Source organism: Larus michahellis, chromosome 6 (genome assembly GCF_964199755.1).
Source record: "Larus michahellis chromosome 6, bLarMic1.1, whole genome shotgun sequence".
In the NCBI taxonomy this organism is placed as follows: Eukaryota; Metazoa; Chordata; class Aves; order Charadriiformes; family Laridae; genus Larus; species Larus michahellis.
Genome location: NC_133901.1, coordinates 34,564,731 through 34,583,016, shown reverse-complemented (window position 1 = coordinate 34,583,016; position 18,286 = coordinate 34,564,731). Strand labels below are relative to the sequence as shown.

General features: G+C 38.7%; 1 protein-coding gene across 21 annotated transcripts in view; it reads left to right on the top strand.

Annotated features, from left to right (window-relative positions):
* The window catches only part of PCDH15 (protocadherin related 15), a 799,343-nt gene that overhangs the window by 257,558 nt on the left and 523,499 nt on the right, over nucleotides 1-18,286 (top strand). For 16 of the 21 annotated variants that reach the window (XM_074589897.1, XM_074589896.1, XM_074589895.1 and 13 more), the window contains one exon: nucleotides 62-143. The exons of the other annotated variants lie outside the window; for them this stretch is intronic. The gene's annotated coding sequence lies outside the window, so the exon portion shown is untranslated. The remainder of the gene's footprint in view (nucleotides 1-61; nucleotides 144-18,286) is intronic. 21 annotated transcript variants of the gene reach the window in all.

Below are 18,286 nucleotides of genomic sequence, written 5' to 3'. Positions count from 1 at the left end.
AAAGGACATGTTACAATAGTACTAGTAATTAAGTTTTAAAGTGTGGTTTATTTCATTTTAGATTTGAGAAACTAAGGAGAGGAAACTCCAGAACGTTTATACCGGGAAATACCTTCAGTGAAGGAGAAGCTGCATTTGGCACAGTATGTTGTCCTTTTTTTGTTTTCCTCTTAAAGAATAGAGAAAAATATTTTGACTTACCAAAACTCCAAATGAATAAAAGTAGACCTCAAATTAATGAAGTAAATTTATTATTTCAGATACTAATCAGTAAACCTTTTATATATAATTCATCATGTTGCACTTGTTCATAAGTAACAATTGCAGTAATTGGATTTAAAATTATAAAAAGGAGTTGACCTTTAGGTTACGCAGTTTTTCTTGACTGAGGTTATCACTACTTTTTGTGTGAATGCGCATATAAGAATTGGGAAGTCGCCAAGAAATTTTATTTCTCATCTCTGTCTTGTGGCATTTCATTAATGATTGGGCAAATACATGAACACTCCACCTGCATTTCATGTCAGGTTTTTTCCAATAAAGACGTCAAATAAATGGCTTTGAAATAACAGGTATAAAGTCAATGAATGGGAAAAACAACTGGAAATTAGGAAAAATATGTTGAAGTAATGTCAAGAAAAAAAAAAAACAGCAGAGAGAAATGTGCCAGCATTTTTTGACAATATGTATAGTGATTATTATGAAAATAATAGTTTATGAAAATAACAGTGAAAATAGACAGTTTTTCCCTGTCCACTTATCTTTCTCTGAGGAATTTAGTTCCGAAGAAAATCTGTTTGTCATCAGGGTTTGTAAAATTTCTGATATAAATTATTTGCTCTCTAACTTTGTATTTCCTGTGTTTATACTCTGTGCTTGTATTTTCTGTTTGAATCATTATCAATATGCTTCTGTTTTTTCTGTGTTGAGAGCATTATTTTGAGCAAATTTCCTTGACAGAGTATGCTCGTACGCTTAAACGCTTTGCCTGAATTAAAAGGAAGTATTTGAAATAGGAAATTCTTTAGAACAAGCTTCTGTAAAGGTACAGTGCCCAAACACAGTCCCCAGCATCTCATGTCTGCTACTCCTCTGCTTCTGTTAGACTAGAGAAAGCAAAGCAGAAACACTGAATGTAAAGAATAAAATATTCCTGGATTTTGTTTTTTCTTCACTTGTTTTGTTTTACTTTCATCTAAAAATAGAAGTGTCTTCCTTTTATGTGTGTTGTATTCAGGGCACCTGAGGACATCGGTTAATTCGGACCTGTGCTGAAGGGATCAAATGAAGTTGTGGAGGGGGACGTGGAGGGGACGAGAATTTCTTTAGGTCAGAGATGAAAACCCATTTTTAACTTGCAGTCTAAGAACAGGAAGGTAAATTTCCAGGCATCTCTGTGGACTACCACCTCAAAAGCGTATTCAGTGTAAGGAAAGCCTTGAAGGAATTGAAATGGAGACTTAGCAGTTAAAAAAAAAAAAGAAAAAAAAAAGTGGTATTTTTGGATCTTGGAAAATGCTGATCTCCAAAACAAATGAAAGAAAAACAAACTTCAGCCCTGTACATCCATTTCTGTCTGTCTGTTGCTCTACTGTATTTGGACTTCAAAATGTACCTCAAATGAGGAATTACTAATAAAACTACAAAAGATAACGGTCGAGTATTGTTCAGGGAGTAGGAAACTGGCTGAAGCAGTGATAGTGGTGTGGCAGGAAGAGAACTTCCAGAGGTGGAACAGCTTATTTGAAAATAGTGAAAATAGTCATTTACTGTGGAAATTATGTGCAGGTCATCACAGAAATGAACTTCTGCAAACAGACTTTCAGGAGGGGCTGGGGAAAGCATAGGAACAGAAAATGTTTTGTGTGTTAGTATATAGCTTGATAAATTTAGGAAGTGTTTAACCGATGAATGGTGAGTAGTGGCAGGGGACTGCACAGGGAGTCCTGGGAGGTCTGTTCCAATCCTTTATTCCATGCCGGTCTGCTCTGGGATGATGCATTGGCTGTTGCCTGTTATAGGCACTTGGCAATCTTTTACGCTCTGTCACGTACAGTGCCTTACCCTGAAAACAGCAGGAAAAGTGGAGGCCATGTACCTTATCTTTGCTGATAATGAGCAATACTGCTCATTAGTTCAATGTTGTTGTTATACTGAACTGGAAATTTATTTAAAAGATGACAATTCTTTGATGGAAAAAACCCAAACAAACAAACAAAACCAAAGCAACCACCACCTCACAAGAAAATAAACGTTTAGAATACGCTTTTCCCTGTGTCCAAATAGGCTTTTATTCATTTCAGGAACAGTTTGATTCAGAGAATACAAAACCTCCAAATACAAGACGATATAGGTCTCAACTCAATTTCCATGGAAGTTAATGGAAAAATTTCTGGGAACGTTTTGTCAAGTCCTAAAAAGTGAAAATGGTAAGATAAAATAGGGCAATTCAATAATCCCTCTGGGGGAAGATCATGATCTCTGTAAAGATGAGGGTATTAATTTTCACTTATTTTTTTTTTATGAAATGCACTGTATAGCTTTCTTACTTGGTGTCATGTGTGATAGTCAACTATAAACCAGATATTGGGCTACTAGGCAAGAGCAAGAGCTTCATCCGGCTGTCGATACAGTTTAGAAAATTCATATATGTTCTGTTATAAGAAAAAGGAATCATAGATTATTTTTTCTATTTCTACAGATATCGTATAGAATAGAAAAGCGGCATACTATAGCATTTTGTGTACATACTGAACCATTTCTTTAGGCTGCAATAAAAAAGCTCTATTATGGGCTCACTGTGTGCCATAGCCATGTGTTGCTATAGGCTATATGTCTTTCTCAGTACCACGTTTTCCCCTCAGTACTGGCTGCATGCCAGCATCCCTTCCTGTCAAAAGGTCATGCTTCATGTACAGAGGTGCGAGATGGAGCTTAAGGTAGAGAAGATTAAGCAGCCTAGTCTCTTATTGTCCTCCAAACCAGAAGACACTGAGTTGCAGCCTGTCCCTTCAGGTTGTGTTGTCTACAGAGGTGTGCAGCCCTCCACAGCAGTGCTGGGCATGGCATCCTTCTCTTACTGGGGTCCTTTTTTTTTCTTAGCCATCTATTATGAGAAAAATATGCAGTTGCTTGTAGGTTGGTTCATTTCAAAACCTCAACACATGACCTCTTGTTTTTCAGTCAGTTGCTTTTTCTAAAAGCATTCACGTTAATCTGACTCCTCTCCTTCAGCATTTGGTTCAGGTCATTACGATTTCCACTTGATCTCTTTTTTTGCCTTGCTGGGAGCCAACTCCTAATCTTTTTGTTATGTGACTCAGTCTACAAACTTCTGAATACTTGTGCTTGGCCTTTGCTGCACTTGTAAAGTATTTGCAATGTTCTTTTGAACATTGTAGTTTTTAGTAGGCTAAAATTCTATTTTACTGATGCACATTCTCCTGCTGGGAGAAGTCAAATATGCCAGTTATTTAGAAAAACGAGAGACTCCAATTAGGTATACACAGTGAGCACTATTTTCTCTCGATTTATCTTTGCTACTTGACACTAAATTTATAATGGAGATTTTATTCCTGCTTCTACTGTTTAAGTGCAGTACGGTTAAATTGGAGAAGGATTTTCCCTTGTCTTTCATGTGTTAACAGCTTTGAGAAGGTTTAAAGGGCAGTTTTCCCTTGCACAGTTGTTCTCATTCATGCCTTTGTTATCATTGCTATGGTTTTCCATTCTGTATCTTTTATTTGCACGTTGGTGTGGTCTCTGTTCCACTCCCTGCAAGGATTACTTGTTTTTACTGCTACAAGGATTCTTGCAGAAATAGGTGTGTGTAAGTTGTCTCGTTATATGGTCCTAACCTTTGCTCACGTCTGGGATTCAAGGGTTACATTCTTTTCCTCCCTGCTAGATTTCTCATGAGGAATAATTTTGTCAAGTCACTGTGCGGACATAATGTTGCTTTAGATTTACTTAAACTTCTGAAATTCTTCTATTTTGTCACTAGGCTTTCACATAATTTTTCATGCGATGTATGAAAAATGTATATTCAGGCATAAAGTTACTCAAAGGTCAGTTATAGAGTGTATTAGCCTGAGATGTTAGCTAAGTTTCACATTATGAAATTTAAAATAGTCTATGTAAAGACTATACTATAATGTGTACTTTCTTACATTATGAAGTCATTGGGTGATTTATAGGAATTGAGGCACTCTAATACAAAGTTGATTTTCTCTGGAGGGAAAAGGTTTAGTCTGTGTTATATTGTGGCTTTCATTTCTTCGTTATTTACGTGAGCAATGGCAGTCTTTCACCTAGGGGAATAAACTATTTGGTCAAGGTGCTTCATAAAGTTTGTGAGTTCTGGTTATGTTGTATGCCTTCTATTTATGATAGAGATCAGCTTAGCTAACTCCACTTGAATCTTTTTTATGACTGTCTCCCCATTAATCACATACTTTTTGGGAGAGGCGAAAGTTACTTCATGGAGTGACTGTCCCTTGAAGGTAGTAGCTATAAAAAACCTTCTCAGTGGGTTTTCCTCAGTTGTGGGAGTTACATTGTCTTCTTCATGTAGACTGTCTGCAATTAAAACTAAAATGGACAAGTGAGAGTTGTATTTGCAGGTCAGACAAATGAAGTGCCTCCCCTGAGGACACTTTGGTTTTAGTTAAATAATAACTGCTATCGAGGTTATTAAAATTAGTGGGGTTTTGTATAACTGAATTTTGCAACCCATATGCTAGCAGTGGGTTGTGCCTGCTTTGCTGAATTGTAGATTGTAGACTGATTAATTTCATATGCCTGAAGTTTATAAAAATTGTGAAATTTATTTAGTTATTTTAAAAAAATAGATATACACCCAGAAAATGGCGAAAGGAAAATAAACTTCACTGCTGTTTAGCTTTTGCCTGCTCTCAGGACCTTTCTTTTACCCATGTGTTTGGCATTTTCAGAGCTGGTTAAATATAAAAGTTTCTCTGTGCTGCATTCATGTCCTCATTTTGTGTGCCCTCTGTGACTGTTCCCTTACAGGATGTTGTTGGACAATGCCTAGGCCAAAGTCATATTCTCCTCTTCCTTTTCTGGAGTGAATGTTTCCAAATAGCATAGAAAATGAGGCTAAGATGTGTTTGATACTTTATTTTGCAAGAAAAGGCAAGTAAACAGGCAGTTTTCCAGTATCATGATTCGCTGTTACAGAAGAGAGGAACACAACTGATAAGAAATTTATTATGTAAAGGACATTAGAGCTGGCTCATTAGGATAAGCCTAAGCTACATGAAAGCATTTGTTTCATAGCAGTTGATTCAGAAGCTTCGGAATCCTTTTGGAAGGCTCCTGTGTGCTAGTATTCATGCAAAACTATGTAATAAATCAAGGACAAAAATATTTAGATTGGTTTCACAAAACCACTCTTTACAAAAAGCAAGTTCTCTGAAGAAAGCTGTTCTGTTATGCACTTAAGTAGCTATAACATTAATCATTATGTCATTGATATTATGACAATAATTTTTAATCATAATTTCATCCTTTTTAATCTCTGCTACAAGATGCAAGAATTAAAAACAGTCAGACTCACTGTTCTCTAATATATCTTCAGAGATGGTTGATTTTTAGATGATGTGTAGAAGTCAGTTCTGTCAATTAATTAATACCAGATTTGTGAGCTAGTTTAGTAGTTGCTTCATTCTCAGTTTATTACACAGCGCCGTGTTTTTCCATGTTGGCAGCTCCTTTTAATTTAGGCCCTTGCCTTGTCAAATGTTCTCAGTGGAAGATTAAAATTGTGGTTTGCATGCAGTTGACTGTTGGGTTGAATTACCCTGAGATTAGCTATGGGATGCTTACAGAGCTGTAGCTTTTTTGTTTGGAGGATATTGGAGGGTTCAAAGAGAAGGGGAAAATAACTGCTGTTCTGCCTGACTCCTATCTTTGTGGTCGAAAGACATGGCTGGAGAAAATCTGTGCGTCTGTCTTGAGCTCCTCACAGGGCACATGGGGCATTTTTAGTGAGAGTGGACCTTCGCCTGACTGATGGTAATTAAGTGGCAGATGGGTTTGTTTATGGGCTTAAAAATGGTTAAATAAAAGCATAGTGTTAAAAGGATGATGTTATCAAGGACAAAGAGTATAAAATTTAACAGATGTGGGTTTAATTGTGTGTCACCAGCTTAGAGCTTTACTGGAGGACATTTGTAGATAATACTAAAGCAAATGAGTGTATGCATTGTAAGCATATGGGTGTAGAGATAAGGCTCGATTTGCATATTTCTTTCATTTTAGTTTCCTTGTTTTCAAAAGTTGCATTTGAGAACAAGCACAACACTACTTTTGTATCAGCTAAGTTACTTGCCATTTGGTTTTTAAAGTATATTCATAGAAATAGAAAAGCTGTTTGAGGTATGAAATGACTACTTAAGCAATTGCATTTACGATGATGGTTTTCAGTAGAGATGCGACTGTAGCTGAGCGAAAAATCACGTCCGAGTCTGGCTGCTTCCTTTTGTTAGAGCACTGTTCCTTGCAACTGGGTGCAGTTGTCTGCCACACGCAGCTCCGGTTTCCCATTCTACATCCTCCTCCTTGACTTACTAAGCTCTAAACATTTTTGTGTGACCACTCGTGTGCAAATTGGCTGCTTACTACCTCGTGTCCTTTGCTCCTGTGGACGTGTCTCACCAGAAGCAGTGCATGGAGAGCCTCGGACTTCAAAGCCAAATCCTCTGGGCTGTTTAGTGGCACTTTTCTGTCCCTTCAAACCAGTTTCCTTTCAAATTGGAGCATTTCCAGCACACTCAAACTTCCCCAGTTGCTTCCTTTGTCCTTCCTATTTACTACTTATCCTGTCTCTTTACTATCAGCCAGTTTCCGCAGGACTCACATAGTTCACACAAATTTTAGTATATTTACTTCCTGGTCATCCAAGAGGAAAATGGAATTTTTCTTTGAAATCAGTGCAGATCCTGTCTTGGGTACAGGAAGAAGGTGAAAGATCAGACTTTGCGTAATCCACAGTGCGGGAAAAGTCAAGACCATGCAATGTAAGGCTGCTGTGAGTGAGGCTGTCGTAAAGCTAAAGAGATGGACACAGACCAGTTCCCAGAGGAGGTGGAATAGGTATGTAGGCTCCATGAGGATCAAAAATATTGTTATTCCTCACAAATCCTAAGCATTAAATGTGTGTCTGACTGTAGAACTTAAATTGTTATCATACTATGTTTAAATAGCATGTTTCCTAAATCCATAGCAAATGTTGTCCTCTGGGAGAGGAAACCAGTCATTGTCATAAATGGAGTTCTCGGTCTTCGTGTTCCATGTGGGCTGAAGGCCTCCTTGCAACGTTGTTCAATTTAAAAGGATTACAAAAGAGAAGAATAACAACATTAAGCAAAGTTTTGCTACAAATCGAGTTCCAGAATTACCCAGATACTTTCATTTACTTCTCTTTGAACAGTGCCTCCAAATGAAAAGGGATTTTATAGCTGACACAAATAATAGAGGGAGAAGGAAACAAAGTATGAGTGTGCTGGATGGCATTGAAGCCATAATTGCCCTTGACATTGTTGCAATTGATAGGAGGCAAAAGTTAGATGCTAACAAAGGTGGGTCACAGTTATGCTGGGAGAAACATGAAGGAAGAGTGTGAAATTAAGCTGTAACTGAGCTAGGGTATTTGAAGTGGCAGCTCTCAGAGACTGATGCCTTGCTACAGGTGAAGAAGTTCTTAAGAGTATGTATTAAAAAGAAAAAAAAAAGGAATCTGTACTGTATAGATGAAGTATACATTGCTGTGCTGTTATACTTGCTCTTCTGAAGGTATCCATATCTAACAAAGCTTACAGAGTGTGCCAGGAAAAAAGAAAGATTTACTACCAATTTAATATGACATATGGCCACCTGCCACTTCTCTCAAAATTTACACGTTACTTAATGGATAAAACTGTCATACTTAGCTTTTAACATTAAAAGCCTGGTCTTTAGGAAAAGAGCATACTCTCACAAATTGCAGACAGTCTAAGAATAAGATCTCAAGATTTTATGTGATTTGGCATATATAGTAAGTTGAGTTGTCTAATAAACTGTAGCAATTCATCATCTACTTTGGAAGTCTGAAGTTTAGTAGGCAGTCATATAGTATGTCTTTTGGTGCCCAGACTACCCAGGAAAAAAAATCAGGGATTTTGGAGGGGCAAGGGGATTATGGCTTGATTTATTTGGCAACAAAATTGACTATAAAACTACTTTTGCTATGCTCAGGGGACCAAGGCATAGAGATGTCATATTGAGTAATAACATCGGGATAATATCAAGGTCTTTGGTCATCTCACTGATTTCACACAGGCAAAGCCACACATATAAAACACTTGATACCAGAGGAATAGGACATTTCATGTGGATAATAAACACCTAGCAAAATTAATGATCTGTCTGGCTAAAAAGATAAGCCCTGAGTCACAGTAAGTGAGAGCGCCGGAGGCAGAGCCAGCTACATGCGTTTAACTGTTTTAGTGCTGTCCAAAGTATCACTTATTATCAGGTAAAACATGGTTTGCGCATATTATGTTCCTGTATAAGAGCCAGTGCTGCATCAGAGGAATGCTCTTGCAATTAGGCAGCACTCAGCAGGCTGCATAGTTCATGAAAAAAGTGGATTTGTTTTAAGCATCCCTTTTCCCTACCACACATTTTCATGCCAGGGTTAGAAATGAGGTTTTTATAACTGCTAGTACCTAGTGGCAGGTGTCTGAATCCATCTGTGGGCAGTAATACACTGAGAATCTACTTACAAAGTGATCAGTAATTGAGGTTTCCTAATTTTTGGTCAGCTCTGCGCTGAGGTGCACAGGATTTTATGGCAAAGTCACGGTCACGTTGAGCTCCCAGTTACCCTGTCTGGAGCTACGGGCACTCGGGCCCTTGCAGGTCAGGCCCTTGGTGTTCCACTTGTGGGCTGTGTTGGAAACGTGCAGCGTTTCTAAGCACCACCCCTTAGGATGTAGTGGCAGCAGAACCCATTTCTGTTACTGCCACTAATAAATTTAAAACAGACCTTAACAAAATCTATCCTAAAGAAAAAAGGCAATTCAGATTGCGATTTCGCTCAGCTGGGTTTGTTTCTGAGTTTTTGTTTGTCTGAAATGCCTTGCTTGCCCTGCTCCTGATTTTATGGGGACTCTCCCCACCTCTGGTGGGATTGGGTTCAGCAAAGCACTCGTATATGCACTTAACTGCAAGCACACGCTTGAATCCTGCTGAAGACAAAACTGGGAATGAAATAACAAGCACATGGTGGAGTAGGGAGGACATGGAGTGCATGCCCTGAACACTGTTAAATATCTGCTTAAATACTCGGCTAACCTGACAAGATATTTTCCAGTCTAAACTGAGTTAGGTGTGAGGTGGAGGAAGGGCAATTTGCAGCTCTTCCCAGAAAATGCATAGTTTTTTATTCTGTGCAAAGATGATGATCTTCACACTATAGGATACAATACACAAGGGAAGACGACAGAACAAATTTCTCTGTAGTACAAAGCACACGGCAGGCAAGCAGCTTTAAATAGTACATTTTTTCAAGTGGATATGTCAACTTCTTTGATCCTGAGATGCAAAGTGCAGAAAAGGAAACACTGAGGTTGGAGGGAGGAGAAAGGAGAGGGAAGACCGCAGACACCGGGTTTGTGCGTGTGATCAGCAATACACAGTGCAAGGGAGATCACTGCTCCTTTTGCACCACAGATCCACAGAACCCAACCACCGCTTGGGTTAGGTATGGAAGCAATGCAGCTATTTAGCTGTTACACCAGTGGCTTTTTCCTTACAGCAACCAAAATCGTTTTAAATGGCTTTAAGTGTCCTTGTAGTAGATGTGAGTATGTCTTCTCCAGTAAATATTTGATATTCATTTTTAAAGAGAAAAAAAATCCATAAGCAGTTAAAAGCAACCTCCTGAGGCTTGAGGTGTATCAGTGAATGATGAATCAATCCTATGGAGACATGGCCAAAATACGGACCCAGCAGAGGAGAGGGAAGCAGACAAAACTGGTGTACATGCACACTCTCACTCTACATGGAACATGTAGTGATTCCTGCCCTACTTAAAAATAATAATGGCTGAACCAAACTTTAATGTCATGTTGGTGGGGAGAATGCCATAAGCAGCCGTTTTCCAGATCCAAACTGGATTTTAGCTTCATAGTTGGGAAGTTTTGGAAGAAAAAAGCAAAAGAATAACAGGAATTGGTTTAGAAATGCAGGGATGCAGCCTGTGCTTGCTGTCACTTGCACTCTAGTTTATGGCATGTATTTTATCAGAAATGTGTGAATTTAGATTTTAAGAAAAGTTTCCGTGAGGTTTGACCATTCTGATATTCATGATGCTGAATTCTGTAGAAGGCAAAGTTGTAAACTGCTCCAGTATTTGCATTTTTAATACTTCATTACATTTTATGAGTTACAGTTAATGCTTTCACATTTTTTATCATTTTATTTGGTCTGTACATGCATAGCTGTAATAGCAACATTGCAATCTGCAGCTGTTCTCTCACAGAGAAACTTTTTAAGACTAGCCAGTAACTGTTACCCAAATCTCTAATTATAGAATTTATATCAAATTGCTAACAAATAAGCGTACCGTATAAATGAGAGATTGTGATGTGGTATGAATACAAACAAGTGATGAAAACACTAATGCATCTTGTCAGTAGACTGTTTAAAAAGGAAATATTTATAATCAAGCACATACACATAGATATAAACAGGAAAACTTTCACAAAATTTAGTAGTGCAGAAGTATTCCGTTGTCCAGGGATCAGAGAAGATGAAAGTTCCCAGAGGAAGTGGAGGTGCACTGCTGTGATTAAATATTTGTGCCTGACAAATGCAGTACCAAGCTGCATGCAGTGCTTCTTACATATGTATTCCTTATTGTGCTGCAATTTTACCTTTTCTGCACAATGTGTATGCATTGCAGTTTATAAAACAAAAGGAAATAATCTGTTGTTTTAATACAAAGTCTTGGAACTGAACTCTCAAAGGTAGTTTAAGAAAATACTAGACTGGGTGAATCAAGAAGATACGTAGTAAGCAGGGAGGAAAAGGCAGTTTGTGATCCAGAGACCTCCATTGGTACTAGAAAAAAGTAAAACAGGGATAGACCTCTGGCAACTTTCCACTCTAGGAACAGCAAACAAGATGGCTTTTGGTCACAGAAAGAGAAACAAGATAGTCTCCCCTCTCAAGTAAAGCAATCTGTTGCTAGCACTTTTCCACTGACTTTAACAAAGGAGCGAACTCAAACCCAAAGAGAGTTAACAAGCAGTTCAATGACATAAGAGGAGGATGAGGATGTAGGATGCTCGTATTTAGTCATGACAAGTCAAGACAGTCGTGCTGGATGTACGGGAACTCAGCCGGAGTGTACTTGGGAGTTCCTCATCTGATTCTCTTGGCAAGTAACCTGGTTTAGCAATTGGGTGTTTTTTTCTTTAGTTGGTAAGTGCCAGTTCATGGTAAATCATTTTTCATTGTGGAGATTTGCTTGCAGAAAATGTGTAAATGCTAATTGGCTTGAGAGTTTACTGAAGTACTTGAAAATGGATTATTGAGAGTGATTTACTAGATTTGCTTGAGTAATTAAAATTCCAGTGATGCTCTTCAAAAGTTTCTGTAGTGCATAGTCTGCTATTGTTTCATTTATTTTATTGTTCTAGAAGACCATTGGCGATTTTGAGATTGTTTAATTCCTTCGTTTATTGGGAAGGAAAAAAAGCTTTTGCCTTTAGCATTCGATTAATTCTACAGGGATAGAGAAGATGAAGCAAATAGTAGTACGTTTTTGGGCAGAACTGTAAAAGAGATTGCCTGTTTCTTCTGTAGCTTTCCATGGAGTATGGTAAAAGGGTTAAATCATGGTATGAAGAAAAAAAAATCTTCCTTCCCCAAAGCTATATGTATGTACGTACATTTTCTTACCTCTTGATTTGACTGTGACTCCTGAAACAGCATTTTGACAAGTAGCCATGTCTCAATAGTGTATGTGGTTGGGAAGTTAGATCTAAGGTTACGTGATGGAATAAAGACCTCATTTTTCTTAAATGCCGGCTACAGGAATGATTAAATATACTGTATAGATAAAAGTTCAGCTGTGTCCCAAGGCTCTATTCTTTAGTGCTTTTAATACCAAACATAACTAGGACTTGTTCTAGCTGTGACGGGGTGAAGTGGTGAAGGATGAAGCTGGTCAGTGTAGTCTCTGCTTTCGGACTTGGACCTTTCCTATGCAGCATAGATTTCCTCCTTGCAAATCTCTTGTCATCCCAGTGGCATGGGTAATAATTGCTTTTAAAAAAATAGCATGTTATTCAGGTTGCCTTAAAAGTTAAATGAGATGCATTTGTTATGTTATGGTTCACAAATTTAAGAACTAAACCCATATTCTCTTCAAACTAATCCTTTCTATTGTGCCAGGTATATACTGCCTCATGTATCTATGAATTCCATTTTCATTCAGTTTTCTATTTTTTAAAACAAAAAGAAAAAATAAGAAAGAGTCATTTGAAATTACATACAAAGAAATAAACTGTAAAACTTTGCTGTTACAGTGAATTAAGATGATTACCAGATAGCTATCTTAGACAATTTTTATACAGCTATATTTACGTGGTTGTTGCAGAGAGTGCAGCTGCCAGTGGAAAAAGATTTTGAAATGCTCATTTGTTTCTTTAGACTGAAAGCGATGCTTTACATAGGATGGTTGAGTTTTCCAAGAAATTCCGGCGGTTAGCAAGGTCAATGAGATCTTTCCAGTTGAGAAAAGCAGGAATCTTCACCGTGTCTGGACAGTGTATTGGGGAAAACGGAGATCCCCCTGCTTAAAATTGGGACATATTTCAAAGTGCTTTGAATCTGAAAGGGAGTAGCTACATCTTCAGCTGGTTTAAATCACTGAATAGGCACTCAACTCAGTCCAGCATTGCTGATGTTACATTGCGTAACCTTTGCGATTCCTCATATTATAGTAATTTAGTTCCAGAGGAAAATAACGTTCTAAGTAAGCTAGATAGCCTGCCTTGAACTCGCTGGTTTTGAGTAGGGATAACCTACTGGGGCACAGAGCGGAAGAAGTTACCTAATACTTTCTGCAGTTTATTATCCATTAGCAGTGACAGGGTAGGGTGAGTAGTGCTCAAACGCAGATCTGAGAAACGCAGTAGAGTTTGCAGTCTACAACCAGAGATGAGACGTGAATTCAGGGAATTTCAGGATGGTGTTCATTGCAGTGGTGGGCAGCGGTCTCAGCAGCTGGCACCGGTCAGGTGGTATTTGCAGACTCCCTAACAACAGAGATCTGTAGGAGAGTTTTGATCTCTCAGACTCCATACTAAATGTCACTGTGAAGAGGCCTATATTGCCAGATTGTTCCTGATGTATTTACTTTCCAATGTCTTCAGTTCTTGGTTCTGGCAGAAGCTATCATGAAACTTGAGTTAATTTCAAACACGTTGTTTCTAATGTCAAACACATTGTTTCTGATTTCAAACACATTGTTACAGCTGTATCTGCCTTAGGGGCAACAGCGTCAAATTCAAACCTGCTTCTAACATCTACCTGCATTGTGGACTTCAGTGCAGGCATCCCAAAATAGCAGTAGGATTGGATCCTAACTTCTGGTATACAAGCAGGCTGGGATCCTTTCCTTGTAGCAGGACCGCATCTATCCTGCAGGATTGTCAGAGACAGATGATTGCTGGGATGTTTGGCCTTACCCAGACCCCAGCAGAATGGGACATTTATTTCTGCTGTTACTTCAAGAGAGACTCGGTTACTTTCCAGGCCGTTTTGAGGAATAATACACATCACTTGGTGCTTTACTGGCAGAGGCAGCCGGTTACGTTACTGGCAATGAACTTCATGTGCAAGAACATCTAACTTGCACATCTCTCCTTTAAAATATGCCTTTGGATTGTCTTAAAAATAGCTGGTGTGTGTCGAGCAAAGAACCTGCAGTGATGAGATTAACCAAGAGAAGTGAAGCAGTCCCGATCGTTGCAGCAGGTTTTTCTTCCAAATCTCACCCTTATGCTGTAGTGCAGGGTGGGGTTTATGCTTTTTTTCTGTTGTTCTCTAAGCAAAGGCTGAAACTTCCTCTCCAGACTTGTTTGTTCAGTCAAGGTTAAGTTTCCCATCAGTGAAAACTCGTCTTTGCTTCCTGCATCCAGGCAGCGGAGCAGTGGTGTCTGTGAGTGCTGGCCACGCGGCTGTCCCTGGCAGTAGCCACAAACTCGACTGCTCACCTGAGCAGTGTTGCCAGCTGCTGGGCTTTCGCTGCAGTTTGGATGCTTCTTTCAAGTCAAAAATCCTTAATTCCTATTGTATATCTCGATTTGTATGTCTGCTTATCCCAGCACTTGTATGGTTGTTTCCAGCAAACTGATTTCCTGGGAGCTAGCATTTCTGCAGTACGGGAGTATTGCTTCAGCTTGCCACAGAATTACTTCAAACCATCTCAGAATTCTTTTTGTCTTGTTCAAATTATGTTTTTTAAAATAATTAGACCCACTTCCAGTAAGTTGCCTCACTGGTTTCTCTAACAGTGAGTTATAGTTTCTCTAACAGACTGTCTCCTTTTCTCTAATTGACATGTATTTAAATTAAAAATTGGATTCATTCTTTTTAACAGCATTTCAAAGATATACACTACAATTATACAAGAAGGCATAACATTTTTAATTGTCTACAAAACTGAAATTCTAGTCTTTCAAAAACAGATAAAACCCTTGAAAACATGAACCATAAAGGTTTAGAAACAAGAACATAAAGCAATGAAAACGTGTAATTAAATAAATGGCAGTTATGAAAAATAATTTCATATTTGAGCAGGGTATCATAATTTTTACAGACTGGAGAAGTTTGATTCTAGAAGGCATTTTGCATATACTAAGTAAATCTTTCCCTCTTATTTAGGAAGTCTTGGGACCTGCTCTGCATGAGGTATCCAAGCACGTAATTGAGCTGCAGTTGCTTCCCTGTAGTTCCCAGGTCAGGGGCTTAAGCCCCCCAGGCTTCCTGGGCTTCTCATGGAGTGAAATTAAGATCCTTCAGAGCATTGTCCAAAGTGGGAGCCCTGACGTACATCAGGGTGGGATTAATGTTATTGGCTGAAAAGCAGCGGGACGAGATCTTTTAGACGGAGGTCATGTTTTATCTAGTTCTTCAATGTATTTTTATTGCAGCATAGGGATTGGGGATGTTGGATTGCTGGAAGTTCCTTTTGCCAGCACTTTGTAGCGTCTTCATTCCTTGAGATGGTTGGAGCAGCTGAGTATCTACTGATGATGAGAAGGAGCCATTGAGTATGACCTGCATAATGTGAACCACAAGAACAGGAGCCTTTTAGTATGCTAAGTGAGCTCTTACATAGGAAAGAAGAAGGTGAGGTGCATTGCTGGGCTCCAAGAAGAGCAGGCCAGATGTTTCTGGCGCCTCTCAGACAGCAGGACATTAAAGCACCTTGCTGCTTTTCTCTGTGATGCTTGGATTTCTCAGGTGACATGTAATCTGTACAAAGTGTTCCACAGTGCATCCACAGATCATCCAAGAGAGCACGCTCTCTTTTGGCTTTTGAAATGCTATGAGCAGGTTAATCTGAAAAAGTGATACTTAAGATTTTTTTGTATGCCGTGGTTATAATCACAGTGTTTCTAATTATATGAAATACAGAAAAAAACCCCTCAGAGTTAGTGAATTATAGTTTAAATCTGCAGCACTCAAAGAATCAAGTCTTGAAGTGCAAAACTTCCATAAGAAGTTAAAAGCAGAAGTGGAATAACAGAAGGTCAGAGACAGTGCAGTCTCTTGCAGGTGTTTTTTCTACACGTCATTTACTTTCCTTGATATATAGTCCATACTTTCAAATGAGTTTTCCAGTGTCAGTTTTTAAAGAGAGAAGTTTATTTTTTCATCATGAAATTAAGTTTGATGCATTTTCTGCTTGCTAATGAGATGAGACTTGTTTTACCTTTCCCCTCCTGGTGAGTGTGTGTAGCCAGAGGCCTTGCTAAGTGCCAGTAGACTCAGTTATTAATTTTAGCAAATTCGGCATTCAGCAGCTTCAGAATGGTGAAATGCTGAGGTAAGAGCCTTTACTAAAATACGAGGAATTTAATTGTATTAAGTTCTCACGTCATTAGATATTTGGGAGAGTTTGCCAGAAGTAAATGCTGTTTTCCTGGTTTCGTAGTATATTTAGTGGTTAGCTTGGTGTGAGGGTTTTAACATTTTAATTAGAGCATGTATATCTATTTTTATACTTCTGTAGTAAAATGATTTAGTATGTATAATTAATTATGCCTGCTCAAAGAGTCTCCTTGCATTCTTAGGTTTCTGGTAGGGCTGTGTAAAAAAAAAAAAAAATTTATTATAGTCACTAGCATTAATTTTTATTTTTATCTGTAATGCATATGTTCATATTAAAGAAGGGCGTATAATTGCCCCAATGCTAGTTACAAGTACTGCTTTTCTCTTTCAAAGTTAAAACCTAGGAACCTCAAAAGATTGGTTTTGTCTGAGGAGAGCAGGAGGAAAAGTTCACTGGCTATTAAGGGCCGGAGTCGTTTCTCATACCAAATCAGCAGTTCTCCGTCCTTTCATCCCTACATCAAGGCCAGGTTGGATGGGGCTTGGAGCAACCTGGTCTAGTGGGAGGTGTCCCTGCCCAGGGCAGGGAGTGGCACTGGATGATGATCTTTAAGGTCCCTTCCAACCTAAACCATTCTATGGATCTATGATACATTGTCCCCCAGAATTTTGGCCCGCTCCCATCATTATTTGACTGAGAAAACACACTCCTGAACTCCTGAAATGTTGAAGGAGATGCTGGTAAGTCACCTTCTGTGCAGCAACCTGGTTGTTTGCATCAGAACGTGTAGTCACAGTTATTACAAATTAATGGATGAAAGTCATCAGGGGCAGGAGCGCACTCCATGGGACAGTCGGTAGGAAGAGGGCTTAGGTGAACGTATCCCATGGAGATGCTCAGGAAAGGGACTGGGCCAGGCAGTACAACAGGAGAACATCTCCCATCTACAAAATCTTACCAAGGTACATGAGAAAGGTGATGAAGTCCCATAAATTGCTTGGAGTCAGGCTTGAAGTGGACGGGCTTTAGAGTGGCTCTGCCAAAATAGTTTAAGATACATGAGCAGAAGTAGTTACAGGATTTGTGCAGTTTACTGTATGATAATTCCTATGTGACTTAACAAAGTGTAGCAAATTAAGTTATATATTACTCTGTAATCTACAGAACAATAACATCATTCACCTGCCTGAGGAAGGTAGAGTAGAGTAGAGTTCATAATGTGTTGTCGTTTTTCTTCCCATGATATTTCATTTCTCATGGGAAATCTGGTAGTGTTAGTGCCCCCATCCCTTTATGTATGCTTTTTATTGCTGTTTAGTTCATTTATAGGTGGGGATTAAAGCTCTGCTGTAAATATTAAAATATTTTTCAGGATTCTCGTGGCAGGGCTTTATGTATAACCAGTTGAAAATGCGAACACACTCCTTTTTGCTTCTAAGCCAGCTCAGCAGTCACTATGAAGGTAACTCTTGCAATTACACTTTGGGCTTTTAAATTCCAGAGTTGCTGGATTGACCAGTGTGTCTGGCAGCAGCCCTTGTCTTGGAGAGTCATGACCAGAGCCATCTCTTTTTTCTTCCTCTGTCTGGTGGAGGCTGAAAATATGAAGAATATGTGTATTTTCAAAGAGAAACATGGAACAGAGGGTCTAATGTTGCTGGTTTTCTCTAGTATTTTCTGACTGTATCCATCTTCCCTTGGGAGAGGAATTCAAGGCACTAAATCTGTCCACAGGATTCATTCTCTCTCTCTCTCTCTCTTTGCAGTAGAGTATGAATTGTGGTTGATTCTTGGAAGATCTATAAAAATAAGCAAAAATCCTATTGCCTTTCATGAGAGTACAGACCTTAAAGGTCTTAAAGACCTTTAAAGCCTTAAATACCCATTGCCCAGTTAAAAATTCTTGCTAGTGTAGTGTTTGAGGAAGAATGGTTTAAGATAGCATGAGAGAAGTGCTGCTTTATAGTCTTTTTGTAAAAAAAAAAAAAAAAAAAAAAAAAAAAAAAAAAAAAAAAAAAGCTTTATCTGGAAGTTAGAAACTTCTGAATAAAATCCTCATCTGTAATGGGCAATTCCAAGGAACGCCAGCACAAGTGAAAGATCCTGCCAATCTTAGGGAAGAATTAATCCATGAACTGTCATCCCATGCAA